At 47.6% G+C, this 11765-nt stretch overlaps 1 long non-coding RNA gene across 1 annotated transcript; it reads right to left on the minus strand.

The window, feature by feature from the left end:
- Positions 1-739: 739 nt before the first annotated feature.
- Positions 740-7012, minus strand: LOC106148588. The gene is made up of 2 exons (XR_001234177.1): positions 6931-7012; positions 740-3602 (listed from the first exon to the last, which is right to left on the minus strand). It is a non-coding gene; the product is annotated as an uncharacterized LOC106148588 (long non-coding RNA).
- Between the last annotated feature and the right edge of the window lie 4753 nt (positions 7013-11765).

Here is an 11765-nt window from a genome sequence, read left to right on the forward strand (position 1 = left end):
TGGGAAACAGACAGGAAGGGGCTGGGATGCCAGTGTCCCCTCTGAGGGCTGCTCGGTGGCCTCCCTTTCTCTCACCAGGCTGCCCTTCCAGCCCCCAGAGTGCCAGGGACACTTCCAAGCCGCAGCAGCACGGACAGCAAGGCCACGGGGCCCTTGGAGCAGAGCCCTTATCTGAGCCTGGCACCGCAGTGAGAGAGGGTCAGACTTGGACATGCCCGGCCAGGGCACCCGGTTCCTGGGATGCTCAGGTCTTCACTGCCCGCCAGGGCCACTTCCTGTCCTGTGCTCTGGGAGTGTCCTGCCCACACTTGGCTGGGCACTCTGCGCCTCCTGTCCCCGTGGCCATGGGCAGCTTGGCAGGAGTAAGGAGAAGGAGCAAAATCTGACCTGTGCCTGCTCATGGTCCCAGCTCGTGACGGCCTCCCACCTCCCACAAGCTGTCGAGGGTCTCTGCTCACACCGCCCTCACCAAACTCAGCCACAGAACCCTTTGTAGCCTCTGTGTACACAGCTGAGCCCTCCCAGGGGCACCATGCCCTTCCAGCCCCTGTGGAGGATGGTAAAAGAGATGGTACATTCGGAAGGGTTTCAGCAGCTGGCACAGTGGCACATTCCTGTACTCTCAGCTACTCAGGAGGCTGAGGCAGGAGGATGCAAATTTGGGGCCAACCTGGCTAACTTAGCCAGACCCTGTCTCAAAATAGAAACTGAAGAAAGAGCTGAGAGTATATCACAGTGGTAGAGCACCCCTGGGATCAATCTCCAGTACCACTAAAACAAAAGTTTCAGCAATCTTTTGGGAAGTTATGATTAATTAAATGCCTCAGGCCCCACATGAATCAATATTCTCTTTCCAAGGTATTGAGCTACCAAAATAACCGCATTTCTGCATATAACACTAAGTCATGCATTTCTAGTTTAGCTAATTCACAGTCAAAAATGTATCCTGCAAATGTACTTGTTGGCACACTTTGGCCAGAAAGGGCTGACCATGCCAGCCCAGTTTTCCTTGAGCGGGCTTCCGGGCACAGGAAACGCCCGCGTCTTTGGGCACTGGGAACCTCCCCGCCACACGTCCTCCTTCTTGCTAGTTTGCAGCTGACGCGGAATTATTTTAAGGAGATGAGAAAACGCTTCGGAAGGCACGAGTGGGTCCCAGCCCGCCCGGCCGTGTTGTGACTGGGAACGGGAAGAGGTTGGCGGTCTCACGAGCAGAAGGAGCAGCGCCATGCTTGGGCTCCCGCCGCACTCGGGGCTCGGCAGGGCTCCGGAACGGAGGCTGACGGCACAGGAATGTGGCCGGGACAGCGGGGCTCACCTTTCCCCCGCTGCTCCAGGATCATCAGCTTCAGCCAAAATCTGATCACAAGCCAGACGTCCGCCGTCCGGACTCTTAGTTCACTGTGTTTTTATGAGAAAGTGATGCTCCGTGCCATGGAGCCCCTGCGCTCCACAGGCCCCCGGCTGCCTCCGTGACCTACGGGGGCTCTGGACCGAACTTCTGAGCCTCTTTCACAGGCCCAGAGGCCCAGGCGCACGCCCGACTCCGGAAATTAAATCCACTTCTGCCGACGCCGGGAGAATGGCGCTTTGTGACTTCTCAGTGCACGGCTCAGTTTCACAGCAGAAAGAAAACATTCCAAATAAACATCATTTGGGCCAGAGGATCAATTAGCGATTACAGTTTTTATTTCCTCCAGAACTGCTCCAGGGGTTCTGGAGTTACTAGGGTGGCAGGGACAGAGGTCAGAGCTGTCTTTGTCCATGCCGGGGGCTCCTGTCCAGACCTGGCGGGGACCACGTGTCTGTGTCACCAGCCCCTGGTGCTGGGCTTGACAGCAAGTGGCTGAATGGGAAGCTTTAGTGAAAGCTCGTGCTTCAAGGAAATGCTTGTATGATTCTTATTTGTCAACTGAAAAATTAATTCATTTTGAAACAATGCCAAGGAAGCCAAATCTGGGCGAAGGATACATGTGGCTTTGCTGTGACAGCAACAGAACCAAGGAGGCGTCTCCCCGTCCTGCCCTGCCCTGCCCCCACATCATCTGCAAGCTCCGAGGGCCTGGACCAGAGGCTGTGACATTCTGTGGCTCCTGGACCCTGGTTTGTTTGGTGTCCTTCACCTCCTGCTACGGTTTCCACCAAGCATACATGACCAGGTCGGCAGATGAAGTCCTGTTTCCTGGTGCAAAGCATACCTTTAGGGCACAGATTACAGATTACTTGCTGTGCAAGGTGTGACAGGGTTGTGATAAGTGCCTGCCACGAGGTACAATGGCTGAGCTGTCCTTTAAGGGGGCACAACCTGGACTGGCCGCATTCCTGCTTGGCACAGACCTGGACGAACGTGGGTGGGGCTTCTGCACCATCTGCGTTCACCTCACCGTGACCCTGGGTCCTCTGTGTTCCTGAACAGCGTGGCTGCTTTCTCATCTGGGTCCTACAGGTTTGCTGGTAGATGTCCTCAAAGCTCCCACGTTCAGGCTGCGGAAGGTGTGGAGGCGGGGCCTGGGCAGCCACAGATTGCTGGGCACAGGCCGTGGAGGGGACACGACCCTGGAGGGAGCTTCCTCTTCCTGTCGTGTTCCCACGAGTTCCATGGCTTTGCCCCACCCCGTGCGCCTCGCTGCAGGCCCAGAAGCGAGGGGCTGGGCCGGACCAGGGCCGGGAAGTCCACGCTTCCCCTGTGAGGTCCACGGTCTCAGGCATGTGTTACTGATACGGAAAGCTGGCTAAGGTGGTGGCAAATGGGACTCGGAGAACGGGACAGCTTGTCCAGAGTTAAACCGCCGGTGGGAGAGGCAGCGCTCCTGGGTTTCCCACAAACTCCGCTCTGACTGTTCCTGCAGCGGCCGTAGGGAGGGAGTCTTGCAGCGGGAAACGAGGCTTCCCAGCGTAGGCTGGACCCTGCAGCCAGCTCCACACACTCACCGCCTCGAGGGTGCTGCTGCTCACTGGTAAATACACGGCTTGAATTGTCTATCAGATGAAGCTGCCCAACCTGGAGGGTCAAATAGTCGTGCGCCTCACGCTTCCCGAACAACCTGGAACAGAATAAAGACCTCTGTTCCGCAAAGCGTCTTTAAGGAAAAGGCAGATTGGGGCAGTGTGGCCCAGATGCAGTGTGCAATGGTATTTGTTTTCCAGCAGAAGTGAAATCTAAGTGCCTCACTGCCTGTCTTCTCGCTAACGCTTCAGACTGAATTTGCCTGCCAAGCTCTTGAATGCCTTCTACCTGGCTGTGAGGGGTTGGCAGCCCTGCAAGCACGAGTCACAGGTTACAGCCTCGGCTGGTCACACACTGAGCTTCTCAGACGGCACAGGGACGGAGCTTCGATGACTCAGAGTGCGCTTGGCCCCTTTTCAGTGTGTTTGTGCAGACACAGGAGAACACAGAATAAACAGATGTTTTTACTTCAATTCCATATCAGAGATCGCAACCTGCTTCTCTCACGAGTCCTCCCAGGAAGCTGGAGTGGCTGCCCCAGGACATCTGTGCCTTGGCCTCCCCTGATAGCTTGCTGCAGTGTCCACAGCACACCCTTTGGCCTCTGCCTTAGTTGAGACGTGGGAGATGTAGGTTTCTGGGTCCCACAGCAGACCTGTCAAATCAGGTTCAGGGAAGTTGGGTGTTAGACTGTGAAGTCTCAAGGAGCACCCTAATGATTCTTGGGGAGCCAGAACCTTCAGAAAACGTTCTGTGTGTGATGCCAGGTGTGGCGGTGCAAGCCTGTACTCACAGCATGTGGGGGGCTGAGACAGGAGAATCACCATGAGTTCGAGGCCTTCCCGGAGTACATAGTGAGTTCAAGGCCAGTCTGAGCTACATAATGAGATCCTGTCTCATAACAAAACAAAACCAAACCAAACCAGAGAGAGATCAAGAGAGGAAGAGAGAGGTTGTGGGGAAGTTAAGCAGAACAGGTTTCAAATCTCCACCCCATCAAACGACAGCACAGGATTTCCAGGAAATGTGATTTGGAGCTTAAAAGGCAAGACCTTTGCAACTATAGGCCATGGTGCAGGACCAACAGGCCCCAGGAACAGCACGAAAGGAGACTATGACATCAGGGACAGCGTGAATCAGGCCTCAAGGACATACTTCCCCAAGTCATTCCTCACTTCCGTGCAAAGACTAACTTACTCATCGAGATTTAGCAGAGACAGGAAGTACCTGCTCTTCCGAGGCTGAGCCTTCCGGCAGCCTTGACACCTGTCCGGACACTTTCCAGCACTGGAAGGACAGAGCTGGGGGGCGGATGCTGAGACAGCTGGCCGTGCAGCTCCCTGCAGTCCCCATCTTCCCTAGTTGGGGTGTTAAATGTGCTCTGCTGGCAGGGAACTGGTCGGAGAACCAACAGGCAAACTTGAAGTAGAAGGCAGGGGGTGTGATTGAAAGTTGAACTTGAGCCACAAAGATATTCTTTTTATACTGACACAGAGTGAGAACTATTAGGAAGAGAGAGATCAACAGAAAGTGGAAGGAGAGCGGTTACTGTCCCCTGCTCCATCCTTCATGACCAGATGGGAGAGTCCATGCGGAGGCTCAGCATGAACCCTGCGGTTTACAGCGCGGTCTCACACAGGCCAAAAGGCGCACTTCAAACACATGGCCGGATGTTTCCTTTCACACATTTAAGGCAACATGTGTACCGGTTAGCCATGTATTACATGACAAATAGAAAATTGAAAATAAATTCTAGTAAGAAGTATTTTTGACTGGGCAACAATACATGCAAGGACCAAAGGTAGAAATAAACAAATGAATGCCTTAACAGTTTTGAAATTCTAAAACCATCTTGAAAGTAACTTTAGGATCAAAGAGAAAGTAGAGTCAGAAATTGAAGAATATTTAGAAAATAATAATAATAGGAACACTCCAAATAAAAATCAAAGGCTCATTGTCAAGCTGTATTCAGAGGAAAGCAGAGTTTTGAATAAAATGTAGGTTGTAAAAAGTATTGCAAAGTAGGCCTAAGGATAGCAGACGTGAGAAATTAGTACAGCTGTTATGATAAGCTGGAAATAGGAAGAATAACAGAATTGATGCAAATATCAAGGGCTAAATTTTCGTTTTGTGTTTTTTTTTTTTTTGGTTTTTGGTTTTTCTCCGGTACCGGGAACCGAACTCACGACCTTGCGCTTGCCAGGCAGGTGCTTTTGCCGCTGAGCTAAATCCCCAGCCCAAGGGCTAAATTTTCAAGAGAAAAATAAATGACAATTTTGACAGCAAGCAGAAGATCTTTAAATCAAGGGGTACATGGGGGAAATACGGAATATCAAATTAGAAATAAGAATGGGAAAATAGAGTATTAGAAAAAGTAAAATAATTATAAAAGTACTTCACAGGAATCTATCCTAAATAATATTAAGTATAAGATAAAGTGTAAGTTTAACTACAAAATCAGTGAAACACAGAGAGAGAGAACCAGATTTACTCACATAAAAACTAAGACTCAATAGAAACCAATGACTTTTTCTGTAACTTCAATTGCTCTAGGGTTTTCTGGTAACTCTTACAACACCTATAAAAACTGTATTAAAACCGGATAAAGGTAGGACACAATATAAAAACTGTAGATCAATATCACTTATAAATATTGATGATGAATAAATAAAATATTAAGAAATGGAATCTGGCAGGACAGTGAAAGAATCCATAATAAGGACAGCAATGGACACTGGCCCGTTGAGGGGAGAGTTCATCGGTCCGTAGGACGGGAGGAGGGAAGGAAAGCAGGGAGGAGGGGGCGAGGAGCTGGGGGGAAGCAGATCTCTTCCCTGTGGTAAAATGCCAATCAACACTATGAAAAAAGAAATGACAGAGTTTGAAATCCTTGTCACCAGCAGCAGAGTAATATTTGGTTTAAGGAAAAATCATCAATGTATTCTAAAACTCACGGAGGAAATTTAGATAAAAGAAACCCCTACAGGTTATTACTTACAAAGGAGAAAATGGTAATTTAAGCCACAGAAGTGGTGCTAGCAAAATTCATATAGCCAGGTACGTTAGCCCACTGTCCACCGCTAGAACAAAATAACTGATGCTGGGTGCTTTATAGAGATAAGTTTGCTTATAGTTTTGGAGGTGGAGGTTCCTGGCTGAGCACCTCCTGGGTTTGGCCCCTGGAAGGAGGGTAGGAGGTATGCAAAGGGAGAGGAGGACTGGTCAGACGGGAAGCCAGGAGGGATCCACAGAGCACAGAGGCTGCTGCTCTGCTCTTTGACAGAATCTATGAAAGAAAATGACAAAGTTTTACTGAAGAACATAAAGGAAAAGTTGGAAAATTAGTGTACCCAGTTTTTAGGGAGTTAATTTTATTAGAAAGTATTTTTCCTGAAATTAACATATTCTAGAGCTACAACACAAAGATTCATTTGAAACTTTTTTATAGTTCTTTCATGTTTACATTGAAAAAAGGGAAAGTAATCTGAAAGCTATGAAAATAAAAGAAAAATGGCAAAGTACACAGTCATTTGAAAATGTGATTAGAACAGTGCGTCATCAGTAAAATACTCTGACGGATGCAGACAGTTTAGCCAGCTTATAAGGAGGCAGTCAGTAAGGGGCAGACTGGGTTGGCTGGATACAAAGAAAAGAGCACACACAGTGAGTTAAGAGCTAATTCAAGCCACGCAGCTAGTTAAGCTTAGTGACATAAGAAACACCGGGAAAAGGATACAAAGCTAGGGTAAGAATGGGCAGATAAGAACCTGCCCTTCCGGGAAAGAGACTTAGGCAGAATGTGCTGGTGAGTTGGCTGTTCCTTCCTGCCTCTGGCCTGGACTTGGAGGAACTTAGAAATGCAGAGTAACCATTTTCCTTTGAACCAGGCTTCCTTTAAACTCAGCCAAATTAAGAAATTAATTTTCTTTAGACCCTAAGCCCACAGAGCCACCTGTTTAAAACAATTCCTGCTCTCCACTTACCTACGTAAGACCACAACTCAGCAAGCACCTCAGCAAGCCCCGCTTTTGGAACTCTCTCCGCGTGGGCACTGCCAGGAACTTCTTATTATTTCCAATCAGCACTCTTCTAACTTCCTCCTCCATCTGTAACATCCTTCTTTGACTTCGTGAGACAAGCTCAGTTTTGTATAAAATTCACTGTTTCAACTTGGGGCACTGTACTTGATGGGACAATAAAGCTCACACATAGATGTGTTTTACAATGTGACACCCTGACACCTTAAATTAATAAGGGAAATAATTATTTAATAGATGGCATTGGAAAACCTCAATGTTTAGTTTTGAAAATACTGAAGTACATCCTCACCTCATTGTAATATATTCCAACTGTATGAACACTTTACTTTTAAAAGCTGAAAAGAAACTATAGATTATAAAATGTCCTGGCTCTGGGGATGCAGCTCAGTGGCAGAGCACTTGTGTAGCATACACAAGGCCCTGAGTCCAATTCCTAGCGTTGCAAAAAACAAAAACAAAATATTTGAAATGTTATAATCTGTGCACATGTCTGTACACATTAAGAAAGAGGAAACTGCGGTGATAGTTAGAGACAGGGCTTTGCTACGTTGCCCAGGTGGGACTTGAACTTGTGATCCTCCTGCTTTGGCCTCCCTCCGGACTGTTACTACAGCTGTGCGTCACTGCGGTGGCTGCACCCTTTGGATTATGGTGATAAATGCCTAAGAATGTCAGCAAAAGCAGATGCTACAAAATAAGATATGGAAACTTACTTAAAAAATAATAAAACTTCTATTTGTCAAAAAATGCTCTATAGATGCTCAAAGGAAACTCCAAAAGGGAGACAAATATTTAAACAAAAATGATCACAAATATTTTTGTAAGAAAAGGATAGCTTTCATAAGAAGAAAAATGTGCAGTAGTTGTTCACAGGGAAACCATAAAAGAATTAAAACAGACCGCAAATCACGAAGGGTTGTTCCGTTCCTTGATGTACACTAGAATAAAGTAATATTTTTTCTCATGTACAATTCATTTTCCAGATTAGAAAAATGCAGGACATTCTTATTTGTACACTGAGCGGTTTCTTTTGAGCTGAAGTTGCACCGTGATGGCTGTGCCCAGATACTGTCACCAAGCCCTCTCTAATGTTTATGTACAAATGATTGATCACACTGCATTTCCCTGTGTAGGGAATGTGGTAAGTGACCTGCTGCTGGCTCATTTAACGAGCTATGATCCGGTCACCATAGTGCTGAGGTAGACAGAAGGCTTTGATGTGAGAACATGATAGTGGCCAAATGTCAGTTAAGAGCCAAGTGCGAGGACAGCACGTTAGCACAAGGTCTCTTGTGTAAAGCCACTCTCTCTCTGTGTATCTATATTTGTTTTGATATCTGTGTGTAGAAAGAGAAAGAGTGCTTGAGAAAGTTATTCATGAAAATGATAAAGAGTCCACTACTGCTTTGTGAAGAAAAACAGATGGCTTGATTTCTCTGTTCCTCTGTGGCTTTTTCTCCCCAGGAATCAGTTATCCCCATAGTTAAGAGGCAGAAATAACTTGTGCCCACTGCAGGAGGAAGGACATGATGAAATTTGATACATACAGTGCACACGGTGGGACGTTATTCAGCCTTACAAAGGAAGGAGCAGCATAAGGTGATGTTGGTGTGGATTCTGCTTTGGGCTGCTTTCCTCTCTCACTTCTGCCTGCTCTTCTGCCCAGCCTGGCCTTGAACAGCTGGGCTCAGCATCCTCCTGTCTCATCCTCCTGAGTGGCTTTGACCGCAGGCTCAGACCCTGCGCAGCTGGCCTCTTTGAGCGTGTGCAGCATCCACAGCAGCCTGTGCTCACTCTCGCTGCTGCACTCCTCAAGGCACATTTGGTCCTTGCATCAGTCAGCACTTACCAGAAAAACAGATTCAATGCAAGACATACAAATATATGTGGATTTACAAGGTAGGCTTACAAGGGCCGCCCACAGAGTCAGGTGTGGGACTGTGCAGAAGGGCTGTCTGTGTGCTGAGATCTGATGGATCCAGTTGAAGGCCTAGAGCTCACTTTGGTGTCCCGTGAGTCCGTATCAAGAGGCTGAAGGGTCTGCACTGAAAGCCAAGAGATAATGTCCAAGCTGAGGGGGAGACTGGGGCTCCTCTGAAGAAACAGAAGCAGCTTCCTTCTTCCTTTCCCTTTTACTTCATTCAGGCCCCCAGCCATTGGTTGGTGTCACTCAATCTAGGGCGGGTCTTCTGTCTTCGGTAAATCCCCTTAGCCACACCCAGGACTATGCTGATCCAATTTAGTTGGGCGTTTCTTACTCAAGCTGACACGGTTAACTATCACAGTCACCCCCTAAGTTTGTTCTAATTCAACCAAAATACAGCAAGTCCCGACTCCCTAATGGGTCCTGCTCCAAGAGAACCCTCCTAAGTTGGACTTGTTCCTAAATCTGATTCATTCCTAAATCCAAGTCTGACAAGTGAGTCCTTTACAGTTTTGACACAAATATATAAGACAGCAAGACAGAAGGGCAGAAGGAGAAACACCTGGTGTTGTGGTGTGCACATGCCAGGGTCCCTTGCAAGAGCCTGACTTGGGGTTCCATGTGTCTTCAAGGGGCGCAGCTACAGAGAGGAGCAAGGACTTTGGCTCAGCTAAGGACTGGGTCAGAGGAGAGGCAGCTCCTTCTCCACTCTGCAGAGTTCTCTCCGCACAGTGTGGCGAGGAGCTGCTTCCACAGGGCACCCCTATGGGGGAAATAAATCTGGTCACCTCCGCTCTCCTGGAAGGGTCCCTTCCTCCACTCACTCAGCTCGACCCTGGTGATAGCATCACATGCAATAAAGTAAATTTTAATTCAAAAATGTGTGTGGGGTAGTTGGGGTAATTACATATTGGTGGGATGGATAATTTCCTGGGAAGATAGAATAATTGTAGTTTTTACAACACAGTGCCAAAGAATATGGTGTAAAAACACATAATTGCAAGAAAACACATGAAATTATGGTAATAGAATTTGTACCTCTTACAGTAATAGAAATGCAGCAAGAAAAGCTAATGAGGGTATAGATGATTTGAGCAGCATGATACCATTGATTTAACAGGTACAAGTTCACAACTAATAATTACAGAATATAAAACATTAATGTTGCTGAGTTGTATAGATAAGATGGTTAAAATGTCAAATCTTATGATGCACGAACATGTGTCCTAGTCACTCTCTGGTCCTTGGCACACAACGCCCCACACTCATGACTGCAGAGGTAAGAGGCTCATGGGTGCAGTCCATGATCTGCTGGTTCCAAGGCAGGAGTGGGATGGTGGAGGGCCCGGTGGAGGAAAAGGTGCTCACACCATGGCAGCAGGAAGCCAAGAGACAGGAGGAGCTGGGGCGGGATACGCTGTCCCAGGTCATGCTCCCGTAACCAGGTCAAATCTGGCCCCACCTCCTGTGGCAAGTCAGGGCTAGTGTCCCCCAAGATCCAGCCACTTCCCCAACATGTGAGACATGCAGGGTGCATTTTAGATATAAAACACACACACACACACACACACACACACACACACACATTACTACTGCAGAGAATAAATGTTTTTCTCACCTATCACCTGGTTCACGGTTGAGGTCCTTCTGACAAGATGCAGATTAACAAGAGAAAACTGTACGTTTATTTAACATGATTTTTACGTGACACAAGAAACTTCCTATGGAAATGAAGAACAAAAGCAAGGTAAAGCTGTGCTCATGATCAGGTTTAACCCAGAGCAGACAGTCACGGGGAAATATGATTGCAGGAAGTGGCTCTGAGCTCGTGATAACAAAAGGGACTGTGGCCAGGCTGTGGTTCAGATGCTTCCTGTGTCCTGAACCTTCCTGCCCCCGGGTCTAGGCAGGGCCTCTCTCCAAGGAACGTCCAAAGATGCGAACCTCAGGAGAAGGCGGGTGGGAGAAGGCCTTTCTCGGCTTCCTGACCTGTTTCCTACGAGTGGTGAGCAGAAGGTGAGGGTGACCTTCCGTTTCTGTTTTCTCCGGTGCCGAGGTGCTATACTTGGGTGAAATACACTGAGCCATGATCCCAAAACTCCAAGGGGAGCAGAATACCACATCCAGGCTAGAATCAACAAATGCCAACCAGAGGACTGGTAACAGCTTCTGGTGAGCTCAGTTGTTTGTTTTTTCCACATTGAACACATTTCATTAAAATGGAGAGCCAAAGAAATCCACATCTCCCCTCAAAATGCTGGAAACCAGTCACACTTAAAATATCTCAGAAGGGGAGGGAACTAAAGAAAGAAATCATAAATTAGAAAATATTTAGAAGAGAGTAGAACTTTCAAGGCAACATTTGTGAATACCCTTAAATCGGCCAACAGAGGGAAATTTATAGCCTTAAAATGCATGCATGGGAAAATAAATCTTCCCTGGATGTCTCTTAGTTTTGCAAGGTTCTGGCCGCCTGAACCACTGAAAGCAAAATGCTGCAAATCTGAATTATGCCTTCCTTTATCTTCCAAATATTTTACTTTTCACATGCCTTGGCGACTGTAACTGTGGATATTTGTCTCCTTAAAGTTGGGGAGAGTGCAGTCCAACCAGAAGACAGCAAACGCTCTTTTAGTTTTTGAGATAGGGGCAAAAGCCTACATTCCTGGGTAGGGACCTGGGAAATAGATTAAATAACCTTGTGTCACCTGAGGGACTTAGGGTCACCTTCCTGGGTGACAGTTTGAAATGGAAAGCCCTGGATCACAAGCTCATTTGACCAATGCCAGGAGACGTGACTAACATTCCAGAGGGGTGCAGGGTGCAGCATCCTTCCCACGAAGGAGCAGGGGTG

Source organism: Chinchilla lanigera, unplaced genomic scaffold (genome assembly GCF_000276665.1).
Source record: "Chinchilla lanigera isolate Chin_1 unplaced genomic scaffold, ChiLan1.0 scaffold00001, whole genome shotgun sequence".
NCBI classification, from domain to species: Eukaryota; Metazoa; Chordata; class Mammalia; order Rodentia; family Chinchillidae; genus Chinchilla; species Chinchilla lanigera.